Consider the following 15,676-nt stretch of genomic DNA (forward strand, 5'->3'; position numbering starts at 1 on the left):
TGGTGTCTACTGAAGACCTGTTTCAGTGCTAAGTGAATTGCAGTGGGTTGAGGTTATCTGGGAGGCTGGAGTTAATGTATGCTATAACCAGCAGGTCGGAACACTTAATGATGGAGAATGTCAGAGCCATTGGATGGTAGTAATTAAGATATGTTGCCTTGTTTCTGTAAGGACTTAACTACAGTCTGTGATGGGTGATCTGTGTCAGCAGAGAGCATCAGACTGAAATATTACAATGATCTGCAGTAAAGGTCTAGAAATTTACTGAAGCTATGGCCCCAAGTGTGGATGTGTGGGGTTCTGTCGGTGGTTGTTCTAGGTCATAGACCTTGGTTGGGATGCAGATAGTTGGCCCCCTAAATAACATGGTTCTAAGAGAAGTGGCGTTAGAAAAACTTTGGTTGTTGTTTGAGTAAACAAGCATTATAATTTTTCGAGCCCCAGAGATTAAAGATCTCTCTCTGCAGGTATTTTTGTTGTTGTACTATTGATCTCAAGTGGGATCAAAAAATACCTTTCAATTTTGCTCGCATCATTATGAATCAGATTTTCACTGTCTTGAGATTGTGGAAAAGGACGTAGAGGAATTGAAGACTGAAAATTCTGAGGCACTCAGCCCTATTGACAGCTACCAAAGCACATTTTTGGCTATTAGATTTTTTAAAAATGACCTACTCTGTGGGGATTTTCTGGCCCAACAACATGATTGCATTGTGACACAAGATCTGATCTGGCCACCCATAGGGACTCACCATTTTGGATTGGGACAGCAAGTGAACACTGACGGATTTGAAAAAGTCTGTAGGTGGCTAAAGTAGACAGTTCACTGCTGTTAATAAGAATTGGCCTATAAAATCTTGCTTTGGTAATTCGAACAGTGACTCTGTTTATCTCATTCGTGCCTCAATAGACCAATAATATTTCTTGTTCATTTTCCAGCTTCTTCCATCATCTGTTGTTGTCACTTTGTCTGATGACTGGTCTTCAATCTTAAATATTAGCTGTGTTTCTCCTTTCATAGATCTGTCCATGTTGTATTTTGTTTTAGAATTTTCTCTGCACTTCAGATCATCTTGCTTAGACCTCTGTCATTGGTTTCCCAGGCAATAAAACACAAATGCATACTCGTGATGACTGATACCTAGTTGGGCATTTCCTGATTCAGCTCTGTAATCAACAATTTCTTATCATCGCTCGGTCACTTATATTCAGGCCTCTTTTAGGTCCACCTTTTGCTGCTTTGCATTTCACAGTCACCCGCTTTGCTGGAAACATCATTATTTTTATCACTGAGTCTCTGCTCTCTTGTACCGCATGCAGAATTTAACATTTAGCCTAGCCCCACTTTCATGGGCATCTTTAGTTTTCAATGGAGATTATTGTTGCATGAATGAAGTCACCAGAGAAAATTACTAGTAGATACAAAGCAGCTTCTTTATTCAATAAAACAAGGTACAGCAGGCATCATATGGCATATCGTGGGGCTCGATATTTCATGTGCCAAACATCAGAGGACAATTCCATATTTACAATGTATAGACAATGCTTTCTTTGAAACTACATACAACCTTCACACCTTCTGATTCGTGTTCACAGCCCAGACATCCAAACGAATTTTAATCAGCATTGTTTGATCTAGGATTCACTGCCTTTAGGAATCCGTTATTCCGAGTTGCACTCCAAATTAAATCCACAATACATATTCAGATGTGAATACTGGTAGCCAAAATCAATTGCTAAATGAAGATGTCCTAAACCCAGAGAGTCACTCTAACAGAGATCATCAGTCTGAAATGCTGCAGACGAATGTCCCTGGGCGCACTATTTGTGGCATTTTAAAATTTTTGTGCATGTTTCATGCTTGACTCTCCTAGGTTGTAACATGACCTGCAGTATGTTTACAGCATTTTCTGTTTACAGATTCCAACACCTGCAGTTTTGTTTTGATATGCAATATCAAAAATGCTATTCATGAGTTTATTGAATATGATCTAGTAGATATCTATCATTGCTAATGCTTTATTTATAGGAAACTTTAAAACATTGAAAACAGTATCAATGATTTTGAAATAAACAAATCAACATTGGTCTTTTTAATGTGCTTTAACAAGAATAGGCAAATACATTCTTCATGGCACAGAAGAGATTACAAGTGCATTTGATGGAGACATTTGATATCGTGAAGGGTAGACAAAGTTGATAGAAGCTCTGCCCCCACTGGTCAAAAACCTGGGGAAAGAAATAGAGTGCCAATGATTGGCAAAAGTATTAAAACAAATGTGCAAACCTTTCAATGCATGGTTAGGGTCTGAAACACATTGCCAGGATAAGCAGAAGAGATACGTTTTATTGTAATGTTCTAATAAAGCCTGGATAAGTATCTGAAAGAATTTGCGGACTCATGGGGTGGCCGGAGCAGTAGGCTTCTCTGGATTGCCTCTTCCTTAGAGCCAGTGTGGACGCAACTGATAAAATGGCCTCATCTTGTTGGGTAGCTGTCCCTAGTTTCTGGAACTTTTTTTTTAAAGTTGCCTTTATTATTTTCATGGTCCCGTAGCTGCACAACACCATCTGTAATATTTCGTTATAAAATGAGAACTGCAAATTTCTGTGCTAACTTGGACCAATTTCTGGAAAAAAAAAACATGCACATCATTTTACAAATACCACAGAGAGCAATGTAATTCAGGATAATTTGCTTATACTTTCTGCAACTACAGTCCATTTAAGTGAAGAAGTGTGTGATTTTTTTCATGTTTGTGGTAATCAGTGAATGCTTTTGCTTCGGAAGAGTTGTTTCTGTCCAGTTTTTCCATATTTTGCTGTTAAAATTTCATTTTCTTTTTCATAATTTCTACAGTAGTTCAATGACAGAAGGTTGATGGAATTGCTGAGGAAATGTCTCTTTCTGCTATTTCTCTGGAAGTTCCAAACGCCTTCAGCTAAAATATGGCAGAAGACAAGGGCAACCCTGTGGAAAAGTGTTCCTTGGAAACTATCTGGTAACTTTGTGCTAAAACAGAATTGACACTGAGGAATTCAAGCTGACAAGTTACATCATATTTTGGCAAAGAAGAAGAGGCTTCATGACAAGAAGATGAAAATAATATAAACTCTGTTATGAGAAGAGGTTTGGCTGTTGGAAATATCTTTCAAAAATTTCCAACATTTTAGCCCGTTTTTGTTTCTGTTACTCTCCCTGTCAAGTTGGGAACAAGTGGGCTGGGAATATGTTGAATTTGACAGTGTATTAAAGTATTTGAATCTGTAAAGTGAAATAAGAAGTGAGGAGGCAGAAACTTGTCAAATGGAGTAAAATGTGGGGAAATGCAAGGTTATATTAGTATAAAGGAAAAGTAAAAAGCACAATATTGTTTAAATGGAGTAAAACTACAGGTTGCTGTGATATAAGGACATCTGAGTTTTTATATGTAAAACAAACAGGTATATCAATTACTGAGGAGACAAATGGCATGTACAGGGGAGATTTAAATAGTAATTTAAGCAGAAGATGTAGGTAGTCAACAAGACAGGCAACATCTATGGAGAAAGAAACAAAGTTAACTTTTTTTATTAGATTAGCTTTCAAATGAACTAGCAATAGTCAGAAAGCAATCATGTTTTAATTTGCAGGGAATGGGTACGGAGCCAACGTGGGGAATGCCTATGATTGGGTAGAGGGCATCTTCTCCTGGGAGAAAATGGCAAAGCCTTGTTAAGCAGTGCTAATCTGGATGAGCTTAGGTAAGAGATGAATGAGGACAAGGTGAGAGGGGGAGAAAAAGCAGTGCTACAATTTAGAAACATAAAATACGGAAGTGTAAGGTAAGTTGAAATAAAAAAGACTGGAAATACTTAGCAGGACAGACTGAGGAAAGAGACAATGTGTGAGTCAAAGTAGGTGACCTTTCATCAGAACTAGTCAGTTAAGATGCTGCTTAGCTGAAATTGTTGAGTTTTGCATTGAGCCCTGAGAGCTCTAATATGGTTTGTCAGAAGATCTGTTTCTTGATTATACATTGGTTTCGTTGGAAAAAGAGTCCAAACCAAAGAAGTCAAAGTGGGATCAACGTGGAGATGGTGGTCAGCCCTGCAGGTTGACTGCTTGAGGTATAAAAGGAGGGGCATCTAGCTAATATTGCATTTGTAGTACTATGTACCTTTTTGGTTTCCCTAATGCACTGGCAGCAATTTAAAAAAGGTCTACCAGGTTGGTTTCTATGTTAAAGGGATTGTCTTGCAAGATATGTGTTTTGAATCTGGACATTGGAAATTTTAAACAACTGAGGAGATTTTATTGAAACGTATGAGGTTCTGAGGAGAAGTTTAGAAGTTAGATGCTGAGAGGCATTTCCCTTTCTGGAGGAATTTGGGGGTATAGTTTTAGTGCTAGTGGGTCATCCATATCAGACAGATGAGAAAATTATTTTCTGAGAATTGTGAAGTTTTGGAATTCTTCACTCTTGAGCTGTGGAGGCTGAATCATTGAATATACACAAAACTGAAACTGATGGATTTTTGGATCTAGAGGGAGTTGAGTTATAAGTAACACACAAGGAATGGAGCTGAGGCAAAGGTTAGCCTTGATCTCATTTAATGTTTGAACCTGCCTGAGAGGCCATAGGACCTATACATGTTCCTCTGTTCTTTATTTTCCACTTTTTGTGTCATGGAACTTGCAACTTACATTAGTGAACTGCATTTTTGAAGTAGCTTCAGCCTAGTTTCAGACTCCAGAAGGAATGTATCACTGAAAATTAATAAGTTGGCGTATTTCAGGCTTATGTTCGTGAAATGCTCCTCGTGTCAGTTTAGACTGTTTTGTTAGTAACGTGGTGTTACTGTGCTTGAGTGATCAGATTCTTGTTGCATTCTGCAACAGGGATAAAACTCGGATAAAAATTCTGTCTGTGTAAACACATTACAGAAGTATGAATACACTGTAAAGATTTCATTATCATTTGGTTCCTTGTAATGGAAAATATTGGGGATGTTTTATCAAATATTTTGGCTTTCAGAGCAACATCTTGATTGTATTAGCTTCAATTATGAAATTGTTAATGACTCCAGTAAATCCAACAAAGTAAATAAAAAGACAAACATAAAAACTTGATCTTTTTTTCTAATGATTTCCATAAGAACTCATGAAAGTTTTTTAAAAATATGGATGCTGGAAATCTAATATAAATATAGAAATTGGTAGAAGCACTCAGCACGTCAGGCAGCAACTGGGAAAAGAGATCTGCTGTTAATAGTTCAGGTCAAAGGCACTTCATTCATTCTACTATTAACTCCGATTCTGTTTTCACAAATACTTTGTGCCCAACGCCGGCTCCCAAGGCCTGAGTCGACGTAGTAGTAGTTTCACAAATACTTCCTAATTTAAATGTTTCTTGCATTTTCTGTTCTTATTCTATGGAATATGTATTGGCTTCTCTAACTGACGCTTTGAGGATAGCATGCAATTTATGTGTTTTCTCTCAGTATCAAGTGAGTTGAAAAGCAACACACACAAAATATTGGAGAAACTCAGCAGGCTAGGCAGCAGCTATGGAAAAGAGTAAACAGTCAATGTTTCAGGAGTCCCTTCAGCATTTTGTGTGTGTGTTGCTTTGGATTTCCAGCATCTGCAGGTTTCCTTGAGTTGAAAAGCAAAATGCTTAAATTATTGCAAGTTCATTACTCCAAGAGCTTAGTTTGGTTTGATGCATATTCTTCTCTGTTGCCCATCTCCCTTTCTAGAGATTTTATAATAACAAATATTGTCCTTAGTAACTAGTTCTGCCTCAGCTTTGCCCACATCTATCATGGTCTGTACATGATTTGATCTAAATAATTACTATCTAGCAATCCAAAGTGTGGAAAATTATATGCTGAATATCTCTCATTATTTCCAACCATTTATTTGTATATAGAGGTTATGATTGACATATTATGCGTTCTGTGGGGGAGAAATTAGAAAAGAGCTGAATAATCTGTTTATTTTTGCAGAGATCTTTGTTTTTGAGAAAGCATCTTCCTTGCAATGGAGCCACTTTTGTATTCTGTCTCAGTCAGATTTTTCACCATGTTGCAGAGGCCTGGCAATGGAGAAGAAAGATATTTGAAGCTCTGTCAATGTTGTCAGAGATTAGAGGAAATGTAAGAGCAAATTTTTAAAATGTGTGTTTGATCATTTTGTATGTTACAATTTAACCCTCTTTGGCAAAGTTTGCAAGGGAGCAATCCTTGCTAGTATTAAAATTATCAAATAAGTTGATGACAAAAATTACTCAAATAAGTTTAATGGAAATGCCCATTTTTTGTATCTTTATCTTAGGGGATGCATTTAATGTACATTGGTAACTGCACTTGAAAAGTTAGCAGTGAGCCATGTTTCTGACTCACTGCAGTCCATGTGTTGAAGGGGACTCCAACTATGCTTGCAGATGGGTTGGATTTAGGAACTTGACTGATATTAGGGAGAAGGTGCTTGGGAAACTGAGAGGTCTGAAGGTAGATAAGTCACCTAGACCAGATGAACTATACCCCAGGGATCTGAAAAAGGTAGCTGAAGGGATTGTGGATCTTTTAAGAAGATTCTGGTATAGTTCCAGAGGACTAGAAAACTGCAAATGTTACTCACTCTTCAAGAAGGGAGGGAGGTAGAAGAAAGGAAATTATAGACCAGTTAGCTTGACCTCAGTGGTTGGGAAAATATTGGACTCAATTGCTAAAAATGTGGTTTTGGAGTACTTGGAGGTACGTGATAAAATAGACCAAAGTCAGCATGGTTTCCTTAAGGGAAATCCTTGCATGACAAATCTGTTGGATTTCTTTGGGGAAATAATCTATGCAGAATTATCTGCAGTTTAATGTGAAAAGACTAAGGAGCTGGTGGTAGACCTGAGGAGAGCTAAGGTACCGGTGACCCCTGTTTCCATCCAGGGGGTCAGTGTGGACATGGTGGAGGATTACAAATACCTGGGGATACAAATTGACAATAAACTGAACTGGTCAAAGAACACTGAGGCTGTCTACAAGAAGGGTCAGAGCCGTCTCTATTTCCTGAGGAGACTGAGGTTCTTTAACATCTGCCGGATGATGCTGAGGATGTTCTACGAGTCTGTGGTGGCCAGTGCTATTATGTTTGCTGTTGTGTGCTGGGGCAGCGGGCTGAGGGTGGCAGACACCAACAGAATCAACAAACTCATTTGTTAGATGCATCATAAATAATAAATAGTAATAGAACCATAAATAGTTGTGGGGATGGAACTGGACTCTCTCACGGTGGTGTCTGAAAAGAGGGTGCTGTCTAAGTTGCATGCCATCTTGGTCAATGTCTCCCATCCACTACATAATGTACTCGGTGGGCCCAGGAGTACATTCAGCCAGAGACTCATTCCACCGAGATGCAACACAGAGCGTCATAGGAAGTCATTCCTTCCTGTGGCCATCAAACTTTACAACTCCTCCCTTGGAGGGTCAGACACCCTGAGCCAATAGGCTGGTCCTGGACTTATTTCATAATTTACTGGCATAATTTACATATTACTATTTAACTATTTATGGTTCTATTTATTATTTATGATGCAACTGTAACGAAAACCAATTTCCCCCGGGATCAATAAAGTATGACTATGACTAAATAACAAACAGGATAGACAAAAGAGAAACAATTGGATGTTCAGAAGGCATTTGACAAGGTGCTGCACATGAGGCTGCTTAACAAGAGCTCATGGTATTAATGGAAAGATTCTAGCATGGAGAGAGCATTGGCTGATTGACAGGAAGCAAAGAGTGGGAATAAAGGGACCCTTTTCTGATTGGCGGCTGGTGACTAGTGGTGTTCCACAGGGGGTCTGTGTTGGGGCTGCTTTTTACATTGTATGTCAATGACTTAGATGATGGAATTAATGGCCTTATGGTCAAGTTTGCGGATGATACAAAATAGGTGGAAAGGAAGTTAGTGTTGTGGAACCAGGGAGGTTGCAGAAAGGCAGACAGATTAGGAGAACAGGCAAAGAAGTAGAAGATGGAACACAGTGCTGGGAAGCATACGGTCATGCACTTTGGTAGAAGAAATAAAAGCATAGATTATTTTCTGAATGGAGAGGAAATGCAACAACCTGGGGTGCAAAGGGACTTGGAATTCCTCGTGCAGGATTCCCTAAAAAGTTAATTTACAGGTTGAGTCGGTGATGAAGAAGGCAAATGCAATGTTGGCATTCATTTCAAGAGGACTAGAATACTAATTTATTTGAGATGCGGGGTGGAATAGGCCTTTGAGCTATGGACTTCATTGCCTCACGTGGCTGTGAAGGCCAGGTCATTGGGTGTATTTAAGGTGGAGATTGATAGGTTCTGAATTAGTCAGGGTGCGAAAGGCTGCAGGGAGAATGCAGGAGAATGGGATTGAAGGGGAAATGGATCAGCCATGGTGAAATGGCAGAGCAGACTCGATGAGCCCAATGGCCTAAATCTCTGCCTATGTCTTATGGTCTTGACGGATTGATGGAGCAACTGGAGCAAACATTTTGGTATGGTGTCTGATTCGAAGAAAAAACTGCAGGCAGCATTCCCATTGACCTGTTGCCATTGTCATTCTGGGCAATAAATATTTTGGGCCAACATGATCAATCAAAACATCTCTGAGTTGTGTTCATAACAGCTGCCTTTCCCCCAAAATACACTCTATTTATGAAATAGTTATTGATTCAAGGAGATGTGTTACTATTTTCATTTACTCTGCCAAACAATCTGTTGCATTATGTCAATGCTTCTAATGTCTTATCCCCAAATATCACACCAGGGAGAATTTGAGAGGCTCTTCTATGGAGCCGAGCTCCTCATTCCAGTAATATCATTCCTGGTCTGTGTCCTTCCCCGCGCAGCCTTTTCTGGGGCTGTACTGAACTCCACTGCTTCCGTCAGTCTGGCAGGAAGGTGCCAGCATTTGCCTGTGGGTGTCTCCCTGTACTGGAAGACCAACAAATGTTGGACAGAGCAAAGTGCATGTTTCACTGAGTTGATAATCTTCCAGCAGCAGTTGATATTTGTCTCAGTGTGTGTCCCATGGAATAGATCACTGAGTACAGATACTCTATTAATTCAGTTGCTCAGGATGAGCCACAACAAAGACCACTGCATCCTTTTCCAAGCACTCTTGGCAAACACAGAAGTCCACAAGGAGATGCCTGACAGTCTTGTCAAAGTCAAAATAAATTTATTATCAAAGTACATATATATTACCCTTGAGATTCTTTTTGCAGGCATTTACAGGAAAAATAAAAATGGAATCTTAGAAAAAATCATGCATAAACAAAGGCTGACAAACAACCGATGAGTGACGAGCAAGAGAAGACAAACTGTGCAAATAATAAAATGAATCCTGAGAACATTAGTCCTCACGGAGTCCTTAAAAGTGAGTCATCGATCAGTTCGGAGTTATGGTCATTAAATTTACCCACACAGATTCAGGAGTCTGTGGGTTGCAACAAGGGTAATAACTGTTCCTGAACAAGATGGTGTGGGTCTCGGGCTTCTATACTTTATGCCTGATGGTAGTAATGAGAAGAGAGCGTGGCCAAGATGGTGGGGGTATTTGCTAGATGCTTTTTTTTTTCTCCTGTCAGTGCTCCATTTAAATGTACTTAATGGTGGGGAGTGCTTTGCCTGAGTTGGACTGGGCTGCATTCACCACTTCCTGTTTGTTTCTGTTCCTGGGCACTGGCCTGTCCATACTAGGCCATCATGCAACTGGTTAGGATTCTCTCCACCATGCATCTATAGAAGTTTGTCAAAATTTTCTGGTGACATGTTGAATCTACACAAACTTCCAAGAAAGTAGAGGTGCAGTCGCGCCTTCTTTGTGATGGCATTTACATGTTTATCCCAGGACTGATGCTTTGATATGTTAATGTCAATGAAATTAAAGTTACTGACTCTCTCCACTTCTGCTCCCAGGACTGGCTCATGGACCTCCAGCTTTCTCCTGCTGTAGTTAATAATCAGCTTTTTGGTTTTGCTGACGTTGAGTGGCAGGTTGTTGTGGTGGCACCGCTCAACCAGGTTTTCAGTCTCTCTCCTATACGTCAATTCATCACCACTTTTGACCCAGCCAGCAGCACTGGTGTTGTCTCTCATCACAGCAGTGTGTGGTGAAATCAACATTCCAGCATATGTGAAGAATCAAACAGAGGGAGCCCTTCTCATATCGGGCAAGAGGGCTCTTAGTCCTTGTTTGAGAATCCTGGTGACAAGATATTCTACCAAGGTACTCATTGCCACAGGCGGCTATGGAGGCCAAGTCATTGGGTGTAGGTTGACAGTTTCTTGATTAGTCAGGGTGTGAAAGGGCCTACTCCCTGATGGTAGTGATGAGAGAAGAAGGTATATTCCATATGGTGAGGGTCCTTAATGGTAGATACCACCTTCTTGGGGCACCACCTCTTGAAGATGCTTCCCCCCCCCCCAAAAAAAAGCTCTGCCCCACTCCCTTTTCTCTGGAGGACAGTACATTATATCTATAGATGCTGTTCCTTCACAGGGCTAATACAGTAGCTATTTCATGTTGCAGCCATTGTACACCGCCGAAGGCAGTTAAGGCTGATTTATACTTCTGCGTCAACTTGACCCGTGAACCCTGTACAGAACCTACGCGGATCCCTACGCCGTAGCCTGGCGTGCACCTTTCCCAAAATGTAACTATGCATCGCAGCAACACAGACCGCAGTAACTGTGATTGGTCCGCTTGGTAGCATTGCATTTCCTCCTATGCTGCAATAGCTTCCCATTGGGTGACTGAAGGGCAGGGAAGCAATTCTGCCTGCAATGTTTTCCATAAAGCTTTACAGACCTCCGAAATTATGGAGGACACATTTCGCTTTAACGAAAAAAGACGCTTGCTTTAAACTTGTTTATCCCTGAAAGACTAGCATGACCATGAAGCCTTGAACGGGCAGGTGTGTACACATGTGCGGCGTGCCCGAATTGCAGAGCAACGCAGACAAACCAACGCACAAGTATAAATGCTCACAACGCGCCTAGGTCACTTGCGTAGATTACGGCGTCGATTTGACACAGAAGTATAAATCAACCTTTACACATCACAATCATAGTGCACTGCAGTGAGAGAAGGAGATGTGTAGTTGATTGCTGGCAAGAAGTTGGTGAACCGAAGGTCTTGTTGGCAAGCTGTAACTCCCTGTGACCCTTTGAGAGTGATACTCTTGTGGTGTAGTGTTGGAGGGAGTGGTACAAGTCAATCATTGTGCTTTGATGTTGGGAAGAGTAGTCTACAATTGTCAGACTATACCAATTCAAACAGCAGATAGACCTATGACTAGTGTCTGGTGTTGCTCCATTGTTCCACACAGTCTCTATAGAACACTCCTTTGAAGCTAGAATTAAACCCCAAATATGAATTAGAAATTTTTAACAGTCCATTCAACATCTGCCATTGGCAGTTCACAGCAAGATATTCCTACTTTGCTTGGATGCTGATTGAAACGGAAATCAGGCAGTGAATGATTACGTCCCTGCAAATGAGATCACCTGATTTCCTGTACACGCTCTTCACAGATAGTGTTTATTTGTATTTCCTTTTATCATATAAGGAAGCCATTCAACCCATGTACACTGTGCATGCTTGCTGAACATTCTCATCAGTCCCAATCCCCCACCTCTTCCTTTGTCGTCTGTTCTCTTGAACATGCCCATCAATTGCACTGATATTCCAGCCTCTCGCCTTCAACAGGGAAACATACAGCAGCCTGTTGCATCTTTGGGATGTGGGGAGCAAACCACACAGTCAGATGGAGAAGACTGCAACAGGGGCAACATTGAGCTGAATGCTCGAGACTACGTAGCAACAGCTGCCATGGCACACTTATGGTTCGATATAAATTGAAAACGGTGTTGTTACCAAAAATAGATCAGAAATATGGGTTAGTGTTTTAAATTTTCAACCAAAGGAAAGAGTCCTTTAACGTACAATGCAATGATATGGTTAAATGAAAAATGCCTGTTTATGAATAAATAGAAAACTAATCAGTATCTTCACAATTTTGATTAATGTTAATATTTTGCACAATAATTTCTTCTAGAATTGTTCATCTTTTCCAACACAAACAAACTAACAGGAAGCCATGCCTTTATTCAAATTAATTATTTCTTGAATGGATGATTTATATTGCTGATAATTCAAAATGATTGTCAAAAAATTTTAACTCAATTGTACAATGCAGAAAGTCATTCAGATCACAATCAGCTGCATTGACTCTGGAAGCTGTCCAGTGAATACTCTGGCACTTTGAGTAAGTGCTTTTTTTGGGAGATGGATTGTTTTAGATGTAATGGAAATTTATGATCTTTGCTCTCTCAGGTGAATACTTCATGGCACTAGTTCTAAAGAGGGATGTGTCCCAGATATCTCAGCCACATTATCACTCAATCAATATCCCTACTTTCAGCTATTACATTGCTGCTTATAGGGGCTTGTCATACATAATTGTTATCTCTCCTACATGACAATAGTAACTATGCCCTAAATAATTGATTTTTCTTAGAGTTTTGGGACACCCCACAAACATCAAGAAATATGCTTCAGACATGCATCAGGATTACATAACTGCACATCTCTGCTTTGGCTGTTGTTATTCAAGATGCCATTCTTTAAATTGAATCTTCATGATGATCTCAAACTTGATGTGGATAATGAAGGGCTCTTGGATTCATCCATCTATAACACAGCCTAATAAAACATTTGAGTATTTCTTATTATAAGAACGGAGTGGGGATATAATCATTTTAGATGACCACCTGTGAGATTACTGCTGACAAAACAATGAAAGAAATGCAGTAGTGATAACGTGTGTGCATTTTCTAATGATGTTCAGTGAGGTATTTCAAAGAAGCTTTGATCTGTTATTTCAGTCAGTTGTCTAAAGGAGCGCTTAATTGTACATTTAATTATCCACCAAATATGGACACAGCTGGAGAGGTAGGTATTCATTGCTCATCCTTAACTGCTCCCTGAACAGAGATTTGCCCAGCCACTTAAGAGAGCAATTAATTGTCATAGATAGGTCTGAAGTTACACAAGGGCTGAACTCAGAAAGATTGACAGATCACAGTTGATCAAACAACAACTCAGAATCTACAGGAGGTGCTGCCTTGAAGATTATTACCATCTGTGTCAAGCTCTCTTATTACTGCTGCCATCAGGCAGGAAGCACAGGAGTTTAAAGTTCCACCTCACCGGCTTCAGGTAAAGTTACTTAGCTACAGCCATGAGGTTCTGGAACCAACCTGCGCAATCCTAACCCGACCTCAGTAATAGAATACCACCTCCTGTGCTACTGTGGACTTGTCCCTGATGTTGTCTTTTTTTTTGTGCTAGTTTTTTTTTCCTTTTTTATCCCCCTCACTCTTGACTGCCTTGTATAATTTATATTTTGTGTGTTGTCTGAGTCACCATGCCTGTGATGCTATTTTCTATTGCACCTGTACCTCACTGTACTTGTGCATATGGCAATAAAGTTGACCTTCCTTCTCAGTAGGACGTTAATGAGGCAGATGGATTTTTTAGAACAATCACTTATACTAGCATTGCACTATTTCAGTTTTGTTCTACTGTCAACCATTGGAGAAAGGACCCTGGTGACATGGCTGAACTAATTCCATGACAAATTCTCTACACCAGTAAAGAAGGTCTCTCACAGGTTCATACAAGTATGCGATATGTATATTTTAATTAATTTTTTTGTATATCATAATCAAAAACAGCTTGTAAAGAAATAGTTTATTTGGATTACTGTATTGTCACAACAAAGCTTACAGGTAGGCCCGGCTGGTGGTGTAGTGGCCCCAGCATTGGACTTCCAAGTGAGTGGTCCTGGGTTTGAATTTGGCCTGCTTCTTGAACACTGTTCATCCGTGCTGGGTTGAGTGTCAAGCTAGCAACATGCCCTCATTTAAAAAAAAAAAGGCAAAATGCTAAAAAAAAAAATGGCAAGGTTGCCCCCTGATGCGCTGCAAGACGCAGAGAGGAACAACATCAAAGCTTACACGCGCTCAAGATGTGGAAATTAGAATAGTGTTTACTTTATAACAGCAGTCATGTACCTCAAGAAAAAATGCATCAACCGTAAATGTACTGGAATATCCTGAATCAGTAGAAGACAGTATTTAAATCCTCGTTGCTTACTGTTTGACAAAGTGGTTCTCTTTGTCAATTTAATACATATATCTACAAGGTTCCCTCTTGGCAATTTACATTCATGGTTATCAACATGTTTTTTTTTCCAGTCAATCCTAAGTCTTTCAAAAACTCCATGTCTGTCCTTAGCACCTTCTCTTGAGATTGATGTCTGACATCTCAATGACCAAAACTGGCCTTGGTACAAGGCCTGATAATAGTTCTGTGCAATATTAGCTTGCTTCATCTGTGTTTAGATCATCCATTTTGGCTATGAAATGTTGTACTTGTTGCTTTGAAAGTCATCTATTATATCACATCTATTATAAGCACACATGGCTTTCAGCTTCAGCGTCACTCTTTCACCAAATCATGGTGTATGAATGTTATCTAATTATCCACCTTGCTACTCATTTACACATTTTCATCAATTTAATTTTGTTGACAATTGTTCAACTCTTCAAATGTAACTATTCCCTCCTGCTGTCCTTTGTGCTAATTAGAGCAGTTTGGATGGAGTCTGAGAGGTCATTTGCGAACAATCATTTTGCCTCAATTACTTCTAGTTCCTCTGTCTATAACCACATGTTTAACATTGCATGCTTTCTGCCTATTGCTTCCAGGAAATTTGTTGAACTGCATTTAAAGACGGGATGGACAATCCATCTGGTGATGTGAAACCAATTTGCTGCCTGCTGAGATAATTAACAGCTGTGGAATTACTGGAAAACTGGGACTGCCATGAGGTTCTGCCTGGTGGAGCATTATTACATGGCACCGTTCTGATTTTCCACGAGAGGTGCAGCTACTAAACCCACGCCAATATTGGCAGGCACGCTGTTTGGATGTGTGTGTGTGGTTTTTTTTCCGTCAGATTGGCCAGGAACTTTGCTTCCCTAGTGGAATTGGGCTCCACAGACTTCAGGGTGAGCAGGAAAATCTTGCATTCTGGAAAGTGAATTGGACCCAGCGCTGGAAAGGTGCAACAGAATGGAGAAAGAAGACTGATTCCAACCACCCCTCCCCATTGAAAAATGTTACCAAAGGAATAACAGATATAATTTGTGTTGTTCAGTTTCACTACCCAATGTTTCTATTTTTGATGTAACAGAATACTCTAAAACAATTATAAAAATATCTGGGATGTTAGTGGCAGAGAAGCACAGTAGAAGCTGCTTCACTGAGCCAGTTGAAGCAGTGTGCAGCTGCGCACAGCGGGAACTACCTCTTCTTGGGAAGTACCTCCGGATCAGCTTAGAATAAGGCAGAGAATAGGGTGCCCTAACTAAAAAGTTTTCCCGAGACTGACACATATTTGAACCACAAAGAAATTGCAGGGTATGGGCTGAGCAGGGAATTTTGTGTGTGTGTGTGTGTGTGTGTGTGTGTGTGTATATGTGGTCTTGGTTAAAGGCCCAACAGACTCGGAGGACTGGTTAGCTACTTTTGTCCCTGTTTCTTATATTCTTGTGTGTTGTACTTTCTGCAGAAATTACC

The 15,676-nt window shown here is 40.0% G+C and overlaps 1 long non-coding RNA gene across 1 annotated transcript in view; it reads left to right on the forward strand.

Annotated features, from left to right (window-relative positions):
* Positions 1-5,063, forward strand: part of LOC140205220 (uncharacterized) — a 109,304-nt gene extending 104,241 nt beyond the window's left edge. Inside the window, exon 5 of the long non-coding RNA XR_011887788.1 lies at positions 2,861-5,063. This is a non-coding gene — a long non-coding RNA (uncharacterized lncRNA). The remainder of the gene's footprint in view (positions 1-2,860) is intronic.
* Positions 5,064-15,676: the final 10,613 nt, after the last annotated feature.

The sequence above is a fragment of the Mobula birostris genome, chromosome 11, assembly GCF_030028105.1.
Source record: "Mobula birostris isolate sMobBir1 chromosome 11, sMobBir1.hap1, whole genome shotgun sequence".
In the NCBI taxonomy this organism is placed as follows: Eukaryota; Metazoa; Chordata; class Chondrichthyes; order Myliobatiformes; family Myliobatidae; genus Mobula; species Mobula birostris.